Source organism: Silene latifolia, unplaced genomic scaffold (assembly GCF_048544455.1).
Source record: "Silene latifolia isolate original U9 population unplaced genomic scaffold, ASM4854445v1 scaffold_20.1, whole genome shotgun sequence".
NCBI classification, from domain to species: Eukaryota; Viridiplantae; Streptophyta; class Magnoliopsida; order Caryophyllales; family Caryophyllaceae; genus Silene; species Silene latifolia.
This window is the reverse complement of record NW_027413163.1, coordinates 2157090-2173743: the sequence shown is the minus strand read 5'-3', so window position 1 is coordinate 2173743 and position 16654 is coordinate 2157090. Positions and strand designations below refer to the sequence as shown.

Genomic DNA, 16654 nt, shown 5'->3' with positions numbered 1-16654 from the left:
CAAGATACCGGTTCGATTACCTTCCCTACCTCGTGGTATAGACTCGAGTTACAGAGGGACTATTGACGGGACTAAGAACTTATGCCTGTCTTTGATATATTGTCCTTTCTTGTTTGATGATTCTATGAATCATAGAAGGTGAGATGCAAGCCGGCTATGGTTGATAGAGTTTGGATTCCTGGATGTTATGTGATTCACATGATAGTGTAGTACGAGTTGGTCTAGTATTCACATGCTAGGACTATGTGTGGTTATATTGTTGTTCACATGATAAGCACGATTGTCTAGCATCTATATGCTAAGGCATTGTGTGATTCGTATTCATATTCTTATGTTTACATGTTATATTAATTATGACATTTCGTGGCTGGGAGGACTCGGAGTTACTCCCCACTGACTGTGCCTTTCGTATTTGTATAAAATGCGATTGACAGGTAGGTGATGCATATATGGGGTACATGGACGAGCTAGCGAGCAAAGTAACCCTGAAACCTAGATTGGCTTTATTTTATTGTGACCCTTAAACACTTTTTATGTCACATACATTTTAGGGACATATGTCTCCCTTTCTCATATTTGGTTTGTATAACTTTGTTTCGCGACTTTAGCGATATTTCATTCATGAGATTTATTTTGGACCTTGCATGTTTGACACCTTCCCTTTTGGATATCTTTACAACATGTTCAGGTTTTAAAAATTACAGGTTTTTACTATAATGAACCTATTACAAACATATCCATGCAGTTTTATTCTAGAATTACGTGTTTACTTTTCCGCAATAAATGAGGGTGTCACAATTACGACACATGGCACCACATCTATCTCTTTATGACCGTCGTTTAAAACATACTATCAACTTTCGCTTCGACGCATGAATTACTCAACAAACCAAGGTAACTAATCACAGCTTCATACAAGTAATGTGACCAAAGTAATAGAAAACTTTGTAAATAAACAACAAAGCATTATAAACAAACAACAACATAATTTCAAAATCAGCCTTTTATTTTGCGACATTACTCTTCCCTTCTAAAAAGGAACTTCGTCCCCGAAGTTCACCACCAAATTATCACACACGTTACTTATTACTTGTATCATGTCATAAATTAAAACCATATTATTTATTACGGACATTACTCACGAATCATATATTCCTCAATTGAGAAAACATACACCACCCACCGGAATAACTAGCCGTCGTCGAGAAAGCATGTTAATATGATATGCACAGGTGTATGAAAAAGATGTAACTCCGATTAAGAGATAGTAAATATGACGGATGTAATATTAAAGCAACAAGAAACAATCGCCACTTCACTACTTGTTACAAATATGCATATAAAACCCAAGCGCGACTTCTAACATATGGAATAAATGATCCGAACATGTTACCACTCACTAATAACCACGTTAAACATCAAACTTGCAATTATAGAACAATTAAACAATTTTAATTTTCGAAAAGTTCCTGTCCTACCTGCAGCTACTCGACCGAGTATGGGGTACTCTGTCGAGTACCTACAGGTCACATGCCTTGGAAAACCTGTCATAAACCACATGTATATACATAATCATCCCATAACATGAGTCGGAATAACTTCCCGACTCCCAAAATCCTGCAACAAAGTCAACTAGCAAATCCGGCCTTATGGCCAAGCATACAAATCCGAGAATTAAAGTGCTAACTACTAACAACTACCAACATCCAATACTAACGATCATAAACAAGGATAAAGAAATAGGAGTATCACTCCTGCTGCTGCTGCTGCTCCTCCTCCTCCATCACCTCATCACCACCACCATCGCCTCCTGACGTGCCCGCTCCCGACGACCCAACACCCGCATCAACACCCGCTCCAGCTCCAGGACTCACGTACCATGGGGTCAAGCCGCCGAAGGCAAAGGACTGAGGCGTCCCCCAAGCTGACTGATCCACCCCGTAAGAGTGGAAAACCCCACTATAGTCCCCAACTCCACTCCACCATACCGGATGCGGCTCCTCTGTCCCAATCCCCTGAGTGTACGCCATCTCGTGCATATTCCTGAGTGTCAAGGTAGATGACACTCTCTCTGCCAAGTAACTCGATCGCGTCTCCGGGGTGTCAAGGTAGGGGTAGCACGGAAAAGGGTGCTGCTGTGGTGGTGCTACCGGCCGTGGTCTAGTCTCAGCGGTCCTCTCTCTCACTCGACGGGGCCCTCTCCCCAACCTGGGCCTCTCCTCCACTACCGCTGCCTTCTCCCCCTTCTTCGGCTCGGGCATCACCTCGAGGATCGTGTCATCAATGAGGTAGGTCTGCAACTGGCGGGGCATGTCATCCTCCTCCTCCTCCTCGTCGGAGTCAACAACTGTCACCACCGGCTCTAACGGCTCAGTCGGTGGAAGGTGCTCAGGAGCCGGGATCCCCATCCAACTCATCCCCCACACTCTCCAGGCTAGGCTACCGTCGACCAAATTTCTCAACCATTTCAGGTCGAGATAGTATTCACGGTCCATCGTAGGCACCGGTGTAGCCAAGGGCACATACTCCGAAGAAGCCTCAAAGGAGGTTAGCTTTTCAGCTAACCGAGTGGCGATAGCGCCACAGTTCAGGTACCGGGAAGTGGCAGTAGCCACCAAAGCAAGGCTAGCGCAGACGATGGCAGGAGCATTAAAGACCACTTTCCTGGCCTGCTCCGGGTTCAAGTAAGACATCAGAAGTTACACCTCATGGTTGTTCAGTTTACTGATATCTGGTCTATCATAAAGGAGGTTCGAGAGAGAACGAATAAAGATCCTCAATGTAACATGCTGAACATCATTAATCAGCATGTTGCTTGAGGTGGGAGCTGGTTTCCCGGTAAGACAAGGCATTAGGCGGCAGACACCGCACTCAGCAGGAATATCAGTGATAGAATCCTTGGGAGGCTTGGCCAACCCAAGGTGAGAAGCAAAAAGGTCCAATGGTAAGCAAGAAACTGGTGTTCATCAACCGAAACTCAACGGTCTGGGCAACTGGGTCATAACTAAAGGAGCTCATAAATTCCAAAGTAAGGAAAGGGTAGGAATGTTTCCTCAGCCGATACAACCCCGTAAAACCCAAAGTCTCAAATATGTGATGCACATCCGTCTCTATTCCCAAATCAGTCAGAAGAGTGGTATCCACACACCTCGTTGGCCTCATTTTGCGTTTTTGCAAAGCTACAAAACGCTCTCTTTGTTTGAAATCTACAAACACTACCGAAGGGTATTCCGGTACCGCGGGTACCACGGGTCCACTCCCTTCCCCAGTCTCAGGCTGTGTCACCCTTCCCCGTTTACTCTGACGGGTCCCTACGTTCGGTCTCGGCATCTGTTTCAGCATATAACTTAAACAACTTGCATAAACATGTAAAGCATATACTTCATGCAATTGGATTTTACATACTCAGCTAGGTACACAAATTCACCAACAAGTTCCCAATTTTGAAATGCAAATTCAGTTTATAGCTACTCATAATCGATAGTTGTGAAAAGTTTAGCATGATATACATGGTTTACTCAACCCATTCTAACATCCTAGCATGATTCAAATGCTATTCTATACATATGCTTTAATAACATGTGAGATATGTATACATGCTCATAGAAACGTAATTTAGAACATATCATCATCAACCTTCAATATTAGAAACAAAACAACTCAGTTAGTTTTGTCAGACGGTCTTTACAGCTGTAACAATTTTGACATATTCACCATCAATTAACATCACTACTATCATATTGAAGTTTATCCCTTACCTAAACATTCATATTCAACACCAAATTTCAAATATCGAAGACGAATTTCAATATGGGGCACTTTTAAGACGGAGTTTTAAGGCAACTTTTCACGGTGAAAATCATCAAAATTCATTCTTCAACATGATATAAACAATGTATATGTAATACCCCGATATTTTTCCAAGTTAATTATAAGGTGCTACTCTCTCGGTCGTTACTTATGCTTGCCTATAAGAAAGAAACTTGTGTGAATTATTACAAAAGTGGGAGATTGTTTCAAAAGACCAATTTCTATTTTAATTTGGACTTGGACCTGACTTTTAGCCCTTGAAGGATAAATAAAAAAAATACAAACATACAAGCCTACCAAACCCTATCAAACATACACACGACTCTTACCCCTCTTTGTACACTCTCTTTTATTTGATTTCCCTTTTCTCTCACGCACAATCCTCCCTCTTGCACCTGTGTTTTCTTGTTCGATCGATCCTGCCGGTGACGTTTAGAGTTGTCCTGCCTTAAGGAGCTTAACCGTAGCGGTATTTTCTCGCTTCCCCTTTTCGGATAGTATTAATTGTAAGTGTTACGTTTACTCCAATTTCTCAGTCTTATAAAGCGAATTTTCGTAATTGAATTACTAATTGATAATGAGGTTTTAATAGTATTATTGTGTTCACGATGTTTAGGATGAGGGAATAAATAGTTTAGAGTGAGTTTATGATTTACTTGGGTTTATTGTTGAAGTGATGATTTATTTGGGGCGTTATTGTTGTTAGCCGTGGACTTGTTAATTCTAGTAGTCTGTTGTCGCCTTGGTGTTGTTGGCGGGTCACTGTTATCATGGAGGTTCTACTATGGCAGATTCTTGTGCCGGTTGTGTCGATGGTTGGATATAGGTACTGAAGGTTTGTGTTTTAGCATGTTCGTAATTATCGTCAATGATAGGTATGAATATGTTTATCTCAGTTTGTGGATTTGAAGAGTCATTAGCGTATTATTTTGGGTTTATGGGATATACACACTCTTTGATAGAAATTCATATCCTTGTCTATGGTGCAGTGAGCTAATGATTGTGTACATAGAGATTTGCCAATGGAATCTAGTGGATTAGTTAGATAATATTTTCAGATGAATTAGAAGTTAGAAAACATAAAAGCTTAAGCAATATTAAGGACAAGGAGGTGAGTACTAATGCTAGACCTCATAAGATTCATGGTGCTGTTCTACAATTTTATAATGATGGGCTTGAAATCGTAAGGCGATCGATTAAGAGAGATGGAATTTATCATTGGGAATGAAACTCATATCATAGGTGCTGTTAAGGATTAGTTTATTTTCCTTGTACTGTATTTCTTTTCCTGTTGAAACTACAGGTGAGTTGATCATCTGAGAGTTGAGTCGAGTGTTACGTCTAAGACCATTAATAGTATGAGCAGAGTATGGAATCATATTATTGTGGGGTTTAGGATAAAGAATCGTCTAACCATGTGAAAATGGGATGAATGACTTTAAGGTGTAGGTTGTTTTAAACAAATTTATACGAGAATGGGTCTAATTAGTAACTAGAGTATCTTAGAATGCTGAGTGGTTTAATAATCGAATAAATTTTAACTGTAGCTTGTGGATTCGAGGAGAAGGAATTTTTGGACTAAGCTTAAGGTTGGATTTTTCAGTCTCAAGAGGTAAGGACTTTTACCCTTTTTAAATTTAAGTAAAGAGCATGTTCGGATTAATCATTAAACTGTTTTTATATTATTGTGGTACCGAAGAATTTTCACTCGTATTTCTAAATTTTGAATATTACACATTGGAATGGTTTCGGCTCAGGCCGCTTTGGAAAATTTGGTTTCTTCTGGTCTAGATGGTTTAAGGTCGTCTCTGACGCTCCTGGGATTACGTCCCGAAACTAAACTCTTGGCCCGAGTTCTTTTGGGTGGGGATTGTCCGGCCCCCACTCGCTAGGTAGTTAGACTTTCTCCTTTGGCGGTTCCATCCTACTGACTGCCCAAATGTGAGAGGTGCGCACTTTTATGAGTCTAACAAAGCACAGGTGGTGCCTCTAGACCGTGTCAAGGGTAGGACCTTGTCACACAGGTGGTAAAAGTTTTGGTTTTGAATTGTTTGGTTAATATTATTGGATTTACAGCAATTGGTTTTGGAATGTAATTCTTGTTTTACTTTGGTTTCAGAGCTTTGTTAATTTATAATACTGTTTTTGAATTTGTCAATATTTCTAATTTTCGTAAACTCAGCTTGTGCTGACGTCCTTATGTTTTGGGTCGTTCCCCCACTGGAACCTGTACCTATTTATGTTTTGGGTACAGTTGATAGGTACAATTGAGATGCTTGAGATGCTGCATGGGTGCATACTGGATCCGGGGATTAGTACGAGCGTGGAAGGATTTTGAATAAAGACTCCGTCATACACTATTTATAATTTTATAATATCGTTGGTTTTGAATTTTATTTATTGTTTTAGATTTTGTAAGACTTAAGTCTTCCGCTGCAACGTTTTATTGTTTTGATAAAATTTTGAGACATGTACTTTGATTTAAAGCTTACTCTGTATTTACCTTGCACTTGGCATTTTTAGCTAAGTGTGGAGTGACAGCCGTGAATTTTCCATATCTTCTTTACCGTTTTGGTCGTGAAAAATTAGGGCTGTTACAGTTGGTATCAGAGCAAATGGTTTTCCGAAAACAAAATAAGTTTTACAGGATTTAAAACAATTGAAAAAAAAAAACTTTTCATGTTTAAATGAAAAAAAAAAAAAAAAACATTTTTGAGTGAGGGGTAGAATGGGTGCATACTGGATCCGGGGATTAGTACGAGCGTGGAAGGATTTTGAATAAAGACTCCGTCATACACTATTTATAATTTTATAATATCGTTGGTTTTGAATTTTATTTATTGTTTTAGATTTTGTAAGACTTAAGTCTTCCGCTGCAACGTTTTATTGTTTTGATAAAATTTTGAGACATGTACTTTGATTTAAAGCTTACTCTGTATTTACCTTGCACTTGGCATTTTTAGCTAAGTGTGGAGTGACAGCCGTGAATTTTCCATATCTTCTTTACCGTTTTGGTCGTGAAAATTTAGGGCTGTTTACATTTAGAATTTGCCTAAGAGCCGTCTTAGTAGTCTTTGCTAATTTAGTTTGAGCCTCTCGATTAACTAAGGAGTTTATCATACTTAATATTTAGAGGAGATGGGTTTACTTTGATGTGGTTCGGTTAATGTTCACTCAGAGATTTTACTAATCGAGCTTACAAAATAATGTTCATTTATATAGTTGACAGTGCCTCCTCGAAGAGAACCTGAGAACAATAACGTTGATATGGCTGCCTTGATGGCACAAATGGTTGCCCAGAATGGTGCTATTCTCCAAGCTGTGCAACAAATGACAGCAGTTAGTAGGAGTATAAGTGAAAGGGTAGAAAATATGAATGAAAGGGCTGAGAATGAACAAGACGGTGCACCCACTATTACTGCTATGTCTGAAGCGGTGCAAAAGAAAAGACCACCGTCTTTTACTGGAAAGGGGGACCCAAATGAGCTAGATAATTGGGTTAGAGAGATGGAGAAAATTTTCATGGCAGTAGGGTGTCCCGTGGAATTTCAGGCTAGAATAGCCGTATATTACCTTAAGGAAGAGGCTGACGTTTTTTGGGAAACAATTAAAGAGGACTTTATGAAACCTGTGAGAAGGAGAAATGCGGAGGGAGTGTCCATACTTTATGAAAGGGATTGGGATGACCTTAAGGAGATGCTTGAGTATGAGTACTTTCCCGATCACGTAAAAAGTCAAAAACTTGCTGATTTTGGGGATTTAAAGCAAACTGATGATATGTCTGTGAAGGAACTTTATACTAAATTTGTGGAGCTTAGTCGCTTTGCTAAGGAGTTGGTGCCAACGGAGCGTACTAAAGCAGCCAGATTTGAGGATAAGTTGAGTTGGAAAATTAAGGGTAGGTTTGCTGGTGAAACTTTTACTACTTTGAAAGAAATTTATGCAAGGGCTGTTAATATTGAGAGAAGCAATCAGAAAATGGAAGCTGAAATGGGAAGTGTAGCTGTAAGTAATAAGAGGAAGGAGTTTCAGGGGACTCAATCTGACAACCCAGCTAAGAGGGGTAACTTCAGTCACAATAATAATAGTAATTTCCGTAGTAAATCGCGATCTTTTGGAAGTGTTGGAAATAAAGGAGGGAACAATTGGCGAAATAGGAGTCAGGTAGCTAGTCAAGAGTCTAAGCGTCATTACTACTGCAAACGGTGCAATGGCGATCATCCTGGTGTTGATTGTGACGGGAAAAAAGTGACATGCAACTGGTGTGGATTTTTGGGACATCGTGAGTTTGAATGCAGAGGCAAGGAAGCTGGTAAGCCGAGTATTGTATCTTCTGCTAGTGCGAGTGTCGCTCAGGGTAATCGGTTTCAGAATCAAGCAAAGAGCAACAACTATAACAACTATACTGGTTCTGCGTCAATTGATAATTTTAAGAACTCAACTCCGACTAAAGCTAATAATACTTCAGTTAGCAAACCTGCGGGGCAGGTGAATGTAGCACAAGCCAACAAGAAACCTACAGGAAAACTCTACGTCATGAATAGAGAGGAAGCTGAAAATGCAGACATTGTTTCGGGTAACTTTTCCGTAAACTCTGTTTTAGCTCATGTCCTATTTGATTGTGGTGCATCGCATTCTTTTATTTCATCTAAGTTTGTGGAGAAACTTAACCTAGAGCCTAATGAAGTTGTAAATTATGATTTTGTTATGCCATCCGGAGACTTAGTAAATTGTGAAAAAGTGTATAAGGGTCTATCTGTAGTCGTTGGTAGTCATGATTTTAAGGCAGACCTAATAGAATTTCCATTACCCTATTTTGATGTCATATTGGGGATGGACTGGTTGGGAGCTCATAGGGCTAGTATCGATTGTTGGCAGAGCAAAGTTACGTTAAGAGGGCCTAAAAATGTGAGAGTATCATATAAGGGTCGTGTTAGGGGTCCTAAAGTGACGCTTATTTCTACTATGAAATTGAAGAAACATATATCTAGGGGAGCTGAGCTGATTTTGTGTCATATAAGAGATCTGAGGGTCGAATACCCTGACTTAAGTGATGTACATGTGGTGAGTGAGTTTGTTGATGTTTTTCCCGAGGACATACCCGGAATGCCCCCAGATAGGGAAGTTGAATTTAAGATAGATTTGGTGCCAGGAACGGGTCCAATTGCTAAATCACCATATAGAATGGCGCCCTTGGAAATGAAAGAACTTAAGAAACAATTAGATGAGCTGATGGAAAAAGGGTATATTAGGCCTAGTGTTTCGCCTTGGGGTGCTCCTGTGTTATTTGTGAAAAAGAAAGATGGAACCTTGAGGTTATGCATTGACTATCGGGAATTGAATCAAGTCACCATTAAGAATAGGTATCCCTTACCTAGGATCGATGATTTATTTGATCAATTGAAAGGCGCCTCGGTTTTCTCTAAAATAGACCTGCGATCTGGGTACCATCAATTGAAGATAGCGCCTGAAGATGTGCCTAAGACTGCGTTTTCCACTAGATATGGGCACTATGAGTTTACTGTGATGCCCTTTGGGTTAACCAATGCCCTGCTGTCTTTATGGATTTGATGAACAGAACTTTTAGGCCTTACCTTGATAAATTTGTTGTGGTATTCATTGATGATATTTTGATTTACTCCAAGAATGAGAAGGAGCATGAGGAGCATTTACGCGTTATTTTGGGCATCTTAAGGGAAAAACAGTTGTATGCAAAATTCTCTAAGTGTGAGTTCTGGCTAGATCAAGTAGCTTTTCTGGGTCATATCATATCAAAGGATGGGGTTTCGGTTGATCCTGCTAAAATTAAAGCTGTGAAGGAGTGGCCTAGACCAAAATCTGTGACCGAAATTCGTAGCTTTTTGGGTTTAGCTGGTTATTATAGGAGATTTGTGAAAGACTTTTCTAAAATAGCTAGGCCTATGACTACACTCATGAAGAAAGCAACAAAGTTTCAATGGGATGATAAGTGTGAGGAAGCCTTCCAGATTCTTAAGGAAAAGTTAACTACTGCTCCAGTGCTAGCTTTACCAGACGGTAATGAGGAATATGAAGTATATACGGATGCCTCTAAAAATGGTTTAGGTTGTGTGCTTATGCAGAATATAAGAGTAATTGCCTATGCTTCTAGACAGTTGAAACCTTATGAGGAAAATTATCCTACTCACGATTTAGAGTTGGCTGCTGTGGTCTTTGCGTTAAAAATTTGGAGACATTATTTATTTGGTGTACCTTTTAAGGTTTTCTCTGACCATAAAAGTTTAAAATATATATTCACACAAAAAGAGCTAAATATGAGGCAGAGAAGGTGGTTGGAGCTGATCAAGGATTATGAGATTGAAATTCAATATCATGAAGGAAAAGCCAATGTGGTGGCTGACGCCTTAAGCAGAAAATCTCTCCATATGATACAGTTAGTGATGCATCGTGATAAGCTGCGGGAAGAGTTTGTGAACTTTGCGATCCAAATGGCCAAACCAGGGACTTCGTCTAATACACTGAGTGCTGAGAATAGTTTGACAAGTGATATTAGGGATTTGCAGGGTGGAGATAAATTTTTGCAGGACAAGCTTGTTAATGAACCTGCATTATTCAAGCGCGATAAGAATTGGTTAATTAAATTCCAAGATAGAGTGTGTGTACCTAATGATAAGGAGATCAAGGAAAGAATCACGACAGAGGCTCATGCGACGCCTTATTCTGTTCACCCAGGGGGTGATAAGATGTATGAGGACTTGAAATTAGCATTTTGGTGGTCTGGAATGAAAAAGCAAATTGCAGATTTTGTGGCTCGTTGTTTGATATGTCAAAAGGTGAAGAGTGAGCATAAGCGACCCCAAGGAAAGTTACAACCTTTAGAAGTACCTGAGTGGAAATGGAGTTCGATTTCTATGGATTTTGTAGCTCGTTTACCAAGGTCACAGAAAGGTAATAACATGATTTGGGTAATTATTGACAGGCTAACTAAAAGTGCTCATTTTATACCAATGAAGGATACATGGAAAAAGAAGCAACTAGCCGATGCGTATATACATCATGTACTACGTCTCCATGGTGTCCCAAATGACATTGTTTCAGATAGAGATGCTAGATTTGTTTCGATATTTTGGAAAAAATTACAGAAGGCTTTGGGTACCAAGCTCAAGATGAGCACTGCATTCCACCCTACTACTGATGGTCAAACTGAGAGAACAAACCAGATACTTGAGGATATGTTACGAGCATGTGTTCTGCAGTTTCAAGGAGGTTGGGAGGATAAATTGGATCTTATAGAATTTTCATATAATAACAGCTACCAGGCTACAATTCAGATGGCACCATTTGAGGCGCTTTATGGGCGCAAATGCAGGAGTCCTATTTGTTGGAATGATATAAGTGAGTCTGTAGTTTTGGGGCCCGAGATGATTACAGAAATGGTTGAGCAAGTTAAGATTATTCAAGATAGAATGAAAGCAGCTCAAGATCGACAAAAGAGTTATGCGGATAAAACTCGCAGACACGTGGAATTCGAGGTTGGTGACAAAGTTCTTTTGCGCGTCTCGCCTACTAAGGGAGTAATGAGATTTGGTAAGAAGGGCAAATTGAGTCCAAAATTTATTGGACCATATGACATTTTGGAGCGTATCGGTGAGGTAGCTTACCGACTTGATTTACCAGCTGACTTAGAGAGGGTTCATAATGTGTTTCACGTTTCTCAACTTAGAAAATATATTAGTGACCCATCTCATGTTTTGGACCCGGAGACTATTGAGCTTGATGAGGCAATGACGTATGAGGAGACTCCGGTAAAGATTTTGGATACTAAGGTGCGTAAAACCCGTAGAGGTGAAACTCACATGGTAAAAGTTTTATGGAACAACAACAATGTAGAGGAAGCTACTTGGAAAGTTGAATCTGCCATGAGGGACAAATACCCTCACCTGTTTACCTAAGATAATTTTACGCTTCGTGGGCGAAGCTTTGTTTTAAGGGGGTGGAGATTTACACACTTATTTTCTTTTGGTGATCTTGATGCGTGCGCGTCATTAGTTGAGTTTGGCTGTAAGTTAGTGCATTCTCCCTCCTTGTTTTACTTTAGTTATTTGCATGTGGCTTGCTATTGCCTTTGATTTTACATATCATTGGTACTTAATTGTACTTAATGCACTATATTTGCTAACGATTGTCAATGGTACTGGTCATACTTGGTCATTCTCATTGCTTGTACGCATTCAACGCTTCTGAAAAGTGTTACTTTATTCTTATCCATGATACTGGTTATACATTTATGCTTATTGTCTGGACGTATCCAACACTTTTGGAGAGTGTTATTTTATTCTTACTTGTTTCAAAAAAAAAAAATTGTTTCTTCACAAAAAAATAATAATTTTATACTATCTGACATGCTTTTAGTTTCTTAGTGACGTTTTACCTTGGAGTTTGGGAAATGACGAAAAGTTCATATGAAATTGTGTTTGTTGGTATTTTGTGGAATGGAAACATTGTAGAAATGTGAGGCATTATTAAGGTTACAAATCCGGTTGGAATTGAAGTGTTCGGTACAAGAGAATTTTGGAGGTCTCGTTGTTTAGGAAAGAGTTTAAGCTTCGGGGACGAATCTTTATTTTAAGGAGGGAAGTCTGTAATACCCCGATATTTTTCCAAGTTAATTATAAGGTGCTACTCTCTCGGTCGTTACTTATGCTTGCCTATAAGAAAGAAACTTGTGTGAATTATTACAAAAGTGGGAGATTGTTTCAAAAGACCAATTTCTATTTTAATTTGGACTTGGACCTGACTTTTAGCCCTTGAAGGATAAATAAAAAAAAATACAACATACAAGCCTACCAAACCCTATCAAACATACACACGACTCTTACCCCTCTTTGTACACTCTCTTTTATTTGATTTCCCTTTTCTCTCACGCACAATCCTCCCTCTTGCACCTGTGTTTTCTTGTTCAATCGATCCTGCCGGTGACGTTTAGAGTTGTCCTGCCTTAAGGAGCTTAACCGTAGCGGTATTTTCTCGCTTCCCCTTTTCGGATAGTATTAATTGTAAGTGTTACGTTTACTCCAATTTCTCAGTCTTATAAAGCGAATTTTCGTAATTGATTTACTAATTGATAATGAGGTTTTAATAGTATTATTGTGTTCACGATGTTTAGGATGAGGGAATAAATAGTTTAGAGTGAGTTTATGATTTACTTGGGTTTATTGTTGAAGTGATGATTTATTTGGGGCGTTATTGTTGTTAGCCGTGGACTTGTTAATTCTAGTAGTCTGTTGTCGCCTTGGTGTTGTTGGCGGGTCACTGTTATCATGGAGGTTCTACTATGGCAGATTCTTGTGCCGGTTGTGTCGATGGTTGGATATAGGTACTGAAGGTTTGTGTTTTAGCATGTTCGTAATTATCGTCAATGATAGGTATGAATATGTTTATCTCAGTTTGTGGATTTGAAGAGTCATTGGCGTATTATTTTTGGTTTATGGGATATACACACTCTTTGATAGAAATTCATATCCTTGTCTATGGTGCAGTGAGCTAATGATTGTGTACATAGAGATTTGCCAATGGAATCTAGTGGATTAGTTAGATAATATTTTCAGATGAATTAGAAGTTGGAAATCATAAAAGCTTAAGCAATATTAAGGACAGGGAGGTGAATACTAATGCTAGACCTCATAAGATTCATGGTGCTGTTCTACAATTTTATAATGATGGGCTTGAAATCGTAAGGCGATCGATTAAGAGAGATGGAATTTATCATTGGGAATGAAACTCATATCATAGGTGCTGTTAAGGATTAGTTAATTTTCCTTGTACTGTATTTCTTTTCCTGTTGAAACTACAGGTGAGTTGATCATCTGAGAGTTGAGTCGAGTGTTACGTCTAAGACCATTAATAGTATGAGCAGAGTATGGAATCATATTATTGTGGGGTTTAGGATAAAGAATCGTCTAACCATGTGAAAATGGGATGAATGACTTTAAGGTGTAGGTTGTTTTAAACAAATTTATACGAGAATGGGTCTAATTAGTAACTAGAGTATCTTAGAATGCTGAGTGGTTTAATAATCGAATAAATTTTAACTGTAGCTTGTGGATTCGAGGAGAAGGAATTTTTGGACTAAGCTTAAGGTTGGATTTTTCAGTCTCAAGAGGTAAGGACTTTTACCCTTTTTAAATTTAAGTAAAGAGCATGTTCGGATTAATCATTAAACTTTTTTTATATTATTGTGGTACCGAAGAATTTTCACTCGTATTTCTAAATTTTGAATATTACACATTGGAATGGTTTCGGCTCAGGCCGCTTTGGAAAATTTGGTTTCTTCTGGTCTAGATGGTTTAAGGTCGTCTCTGACGCTCCTGGGATTACGTCCCGAAACTAAACTCTTGGCCCGAGTTCTTTTGGGTGGGGATTGTCCGGCCCCCACTCGCTAGGTAGTTAGACTTTCTCCTTTGGCGGTTCCATCCTACTGACTGCCCAAATGTGAGAGGTGCGCACTTTTATGAGTCTAACAAAGCACAGGTGGTGCCTCTAGACCGTGTCAAGGGTAGGACCTTGTCACACAGGTGGTAAAAGTTTTGGTTTTGAATTGTTTGGTTAATATTATTGGATTTACAGCAATTGGTTTTGGAATGTAATTCTTGTTTTACTTTGGTTTCAGAGCTTTGTTAATTTATAATACTGTTTTTGAATTTGTCAATATTTCTTATTTTTGTAAACTCAGCTTGTGCTGACGTCCTTATGTTTTGGGTCGTTCCCCCACTGGAACCTGTACCTATTTATGTTTTGGGTACAGTTGATAGGTACAATTGAGATGCTTGAGATGCTGCATGGGTGCATACTGGATCCGGGGATTAGTACGAGCGTGGAAGGATTTTGAATAAAGACTCTGTCATACACTATTTATAATTTTATAATATCGTTGGTTTTTAATTTTATTTATTGTTTTAGATTTTGTAAGACTTAAGTCTTCCGCTGCAACGTTTTATTGTTTTGATAAAATTTTGAGACATGTACTTTGATTTAAAGCTTACTCTGTATTTACCTTGCACTTGGCATTTTTAGCTAAGTGTGGAGTGACAGCCGTGAATTTTCCATATCTTCTTTACCGTTTTGGTCGTGAAAATTGTTAAATCATGTAAATAGGGAAGAAAATCATACCTTGATTAAGTAGGAAAGTAAGAGAATGCAAACAAATAAGAATAACCAACCCAAAGAATCACTACCAACACAAGATGAAGAAAGCTTTTGAGAGGGATGAAAGAGCTTATGGTTCGAATTATAGAAGAAAAATGAGGAGAATAAGAAAGAATTAGGAGTTTTAAGAAACCCGAAAGAATCAATGTACAGTAACCTACTCGATCGAGTGTCTAGGGTACTCAATCGAGTGCCCTCTACTCGATCGAGTAGGCGCTATTTCGTCGAGTATCTGCAGAAAATTTTCACATCCCGACGCCGTAGCTTCCTAACGAGATCGAGTGAGGTCTACTCGGTCTAGTAAGCACTCGCACTCGGTCAAGTATAGTTAAGTACATGGTCAAAACTACGAAGTAGATCGAGGATTCCTGCAAAAACAATATCGCGTGTCGATTCCAAACTAAGTTCGGAATTCGGCACTAATTATCACACTCGTTCACGTATTACTATTATTACTCAAGCACACCATATCGTCTCAACAAATAAGTTTTATGTCATAATACGCTTCACAATTACCCAACTCGGTTTACTTGCTACCAAGTCATTCAAAAGCATAATCACGTCATCATACCATACTCAAACTTACCTTACCACATTACTACCAAACTTGTGTTCACAACAACATGAAACGTATATTTAACGATAATTCATTCTTTCACATATCATACAAATGTATACTCTACATAGCAAATTTAAAACTTATTATGTTCAAATTTCAACATAAACAAAATTTTGCTACACAAATCGATCGTCACGCAGCGGAAAGTTTCAACTAATAAACAAGGTATATACACATTACTATATGCTATTTCTCATATTATAACTCAATACTTCTTTAACCATCCTCATTGTAATTACGGTAGGGCTTATAAACCCGTATATGATTACCGTTATTAACAACTGAAGCAAACACTAACATCATCACCTTCATATTACGGCATACACTCTCACATTTTCACGCATTTCTATCAAATAAACTCCTATCACGGTTCTCCTAACCATCGTACGAGCTCACTATTCACGCCAAAACTTCACTACGCACCATCCACACACAACTACTATAACCATCTCTACGTTAGCAAAGACTCAACCTCAAATAATTCTGACTTAGCTAACATACACATCACATATATATACACACGGACTCCACATTCCCATAACCTGTGACTGGCTTAAGTACCATGGGGCCAAGATTTTGAAATGAGGGCGCCTACTCACCAAAAATCTAGCATCAGCGGGGCTCCCATTATACATACACCAGGTTCATTTTATTACACTCACTACGTTCATTATTTTCATTTGTTACAGGTTCCAAAATCGTCGCTCTGATACCACTTTATAACACCCCCATATCCAGAGGAGCCTTAACTAGGCCTTCCTTAGCATATAAGGGCATTACCATCTCGATTATCCGAGGACAGTAATAATAAAACGTCGATAAAAGAACTATTATGTTATATTACAAGTGACGTAAAACAACTCAAAGGCTACTCGCTATAACTATCAAATCTCGTGAAGACTCATCTCTGCCCGGACTCCAGCTATCAACGATATCAACACCTGCTAAGGCAGACTGCTCACCATAAGGGATCACGGCAGACACATAAAACAACAAGACAACCACACAAGGTCAGTACTGAGATAAGACACAACAATGCCA

The 16654-nt window shown here is 39.0% G+C and overlaps 2 long non-coding RNA genes across 2 annotated transcripts; both read left to right on the top strand.

The window, feature by feature from the left end:
• The first annotated feature begins 4012 nt into the window (after positions 1–4012).
• Positions 4013–6377, top strand: LOC141638541 (uncharacterized). The gene is made up of 3 exons (XR_012542104.1): positions 4013–4279; positions 5358–5422; positions 6065–6377. It is a non-coding gene; the product is annotated as an uncharacterized LOC141638541 (long non-coding RNA).
• A 6377-nt stretch (positions 6378–12754) lies between these two features.
• Positions 12755–14706, top strand: LOC141638349 (uncharacterized). Its single transcript, XR_012542066.1, has 3 exons — positions 12755–12808; positions 13887–13951; positions 14594–14706. It is a non-coding gene; the product is annotated as an uncharacterized LOC141638349 (long non-coding RNA).
• Positions 14707–16654: the final 1948 nt, after the last annotated feature.